The sequence below is a fragment of the Ursus arctos genome, unplaced genomic scaffold (genome assembly GCF_023065955.2).
Source record: "Ursus arctos isolate Adak ecotype North America unplaced genomic scaffold, UrsArc2.0 scaffold_32, whole genome shotgun sequence".
Lineage (NCBI taxonomy): Eukaryota > Metazoa > Chordata > Mammalia > Carnivora > Ursidae > Ursus > Ursus arctos.
Genome location: NW_026623008.1, coordinates 16,748,800 through 16,751,575, shown reverse-complemented (window position 1 = coordinate 16,751,575; position 2,776 = coordinate 16,748,800). Strand labels below are relative to the sequence as shown.

Sequence of the window (2,776 nt, the reverse complement as noted above, 5' to 3'; positions counted from 1 at the left end):
GATGTCTGTTTTGCAGAAAGACTCTGTTAGGTGTTTTTAAATGAATTGTTCCATATTAGTAAAGATAGACCACGTCTTTATTCTGAGCTTCAGCAAGTCTTGCTCCCATTTGGTCTGGTTCGCAGTGTTGTGGAGAAGGAGGGGTCGCTCAGCCTGCCTGCGGCTTTTCCTCTGCTTCTCAGCAGTGCAGCTGGAACTTGCATTGAAATGTACAGTGCTGATTTTTGTTTCGTGCTCACATTCTTCCTTGGATTGTTGTATTGTAGTTTTAATTTTATCCCTCACTGTATCTATGGAAAACTTTTACATGCTTCAGAGTTACTACCAGAACTACACTTGCATTGTATGCAGTGAATCAGAGGGAGCTTAGGGTTTTTATAGGTCTCCACTAACATCCACCTATACTGGCTTTGTCGATAAGTTTTTAAATTACTAGGATTAAATTATTTCACATTCCTTACACACCTGCGTGTCTGGCATTGGGCCAGACCTGAGAATACAAAATGGACTAGCGCACAGTTCATGTCTTGAGGAGTTCATTTTTTACTGATAGGACAGAGATGAAATTCTAGTTCAGGAAATAAAAGTTAACAAAATGAGGCTTATTTCATTTCCCCATCAACAGTCCACTCTAGCTTGTAAATCTGGATATGACAGATTGTATTTGAAAGATCGTGTGTGTGTGTGAGAGAGAGAGAGATGCAAAAACACTTAATATGTGTTAAGTACTGTTCTAAGCTCTACACAGATATATATATTTTTAAATCCTCACAACTATCCTATGAGATAAATGCTATTAAAGCCCAGTTTCTAAATCATTAAGACAGAGAAGTTAATTAACTTCCCTAAGTCGGCACAACTGTGATCTAGGACCCAGTGTTTGAGCCCAAACAGGCAGATTGCAGAGTTTGCACTCTTAATTGCGGCATGATATTTATGTGCAGTACCTGGCTGTGAGTACCCATAGAACATTCCAGGGGTTTTTGTTTGTTTTTTTAAAGTAATCTCTACACCCAACATGGGGCTCGAACTCATGACACGAGATCAAAAGTCACATGCTCTACCAACTGAGCCAGTCAGGTGCCCCAAAACTTCCAAATTCTTCATGAAATTTTTGAAAAGGAAAGTTCTAATAGCATTTCCCCCTCCCGCAACAGAGTGTGTGCACACAAAATTGAAAACTGAAACAGAGAAGTGGAGCTTATCTTATATTTATTTCTATTCAATACCTGTTGTCCCTTTCTTTTTGGAATGTGGACATTTTCTCTAGCTGCTAAATCATGAGAAAATACAACTGCTGAGACTTTTCCTAGGATTCTTTAAAAAATAGATTAGGCGCCAGGGCAAAAGTAGAAAACTGCTCTGAGAACCCCAGGTAGGTAATTTACGTCCTGTTGTATGCACAGTTTATTTGAAGCTTCTGCACCTCTACGCCCTGTTGTTTTTATACTTCTGTAAATCTGATTTGACCTTTAATAAAGTATTTTCTGAAGTGAGTGTTTTTGTGGTCTCATTTCCCATTTGGCGTGTATCTCCTGCTGTATGTTATTGGCACCCGTTTCAAAATCGGCGGTTTAGTTAAAGTAAAAGCTACTATATACCCAGTACTGTTGAGAGCTAAGAAATCTATATGCCAGGGTTTTGCTCTTAGCTCAGTGCAGGTTCCACCCAGTACTAAAACTGGCAGATTTATAGAGGAGAAACCAGATGTTCCAAAATGAATGTGAACAGTGGTTGAATATCTGAAGCAGTTTTGACAAGAAAAATCTACCCTGGTGAAATCAAGTTAACTATTCCATGATTAATTAACCAGAGAGACAAATTGGATTATATTCTAGGTCAGGGCTTCTCAAACCAACGTGCATGTGAATCACCCGTAGTTACTGTTAAGATGCAGATCTCGATTCCGTAGGTCTGGGGTCAGCCTGCAAATCTGCATTTCTTTTCTCTTAAAAAGAAGTAACAGTTTTATTGAAATAAAATTCATATAAAATTCACTCCTTAAAAATGTACAGTTTGGTGGGTTTTTTGTTTTGTTTTCTTGTTTTTCTTAAACACGCAGTTATGCAGACCCTCACACTGTCTTAATTTCAGGACATTTTCTTCATGCCAAAATAGAAACGCTGTATCCATTAGTAGCTACCTCCATTCACCATCACATCCGCCGTCAGATCTCTGGCAACCACTGATCCACTTGGTCTCACTTTACGTTTCACGTGAATGGAATCATATGTTCGTGGACTTCTCTGACTGGCTACTTTCATTTAGTATGTGTTCAGGCTTCATCCCGGTGACGTGAATCAGGTCCTTCATTCCTTTTATGGCTGAATAATTTCCCATTGCATGGACATACCACATTTTGTGTATTCAACAGTTGATGGACGTTTGGGTTGTTCCTACCTTTTGGCTGTCATGAACCCTGCTGATGTGAACATTCGTGTACAAGATTTTGTGTGGACATGTGTTTTTGTTTCTTTAAGGACTAGACTTCAGGAGCAGAATTGTTGGGTCATATGGTAACTTCCAAAAGAATTATGGTAAGGACACTTGGGAGATTTACCCTCTTTAAATTTTTTTCTTAAGATTTTGGGCTTTTTAAGTAATCTCTACACCCAGCATGGGGCTTGAACTCACCACCCTGAGATCAAGACTCGCACACTTCACGGACCGAGCCAGCCAGGTGCTCCAGCTGTCTCCATTGTTAAGTGCGCACTGCTACGGTTAACTTCAGCACAGTGTTGCACAGCAGATCTCAGGCAAATGGTAACTTTAAAAT

At 39.6% G+C, this 2,776-nt stretch overlaps 1 non-coding gene across 1 annotated transcript; it reads right to left on the bottom strand.

Moving 5' to 3' along the window:
* Positions 1-1,010: 1,010 nt before the first annotated feature.
* On the bottom strand, positions 1,011-1,082 carry TRNAK-UUU (transfer RNA lysine (anticodon UUU)). The gene has a single exon. It is a non-coding gene; the product is annotated as a tRNA-Lys (tRNA).
* Between the last annotated feature and the right edge of the window lie 1,694 nt (positions 1,083-2,776).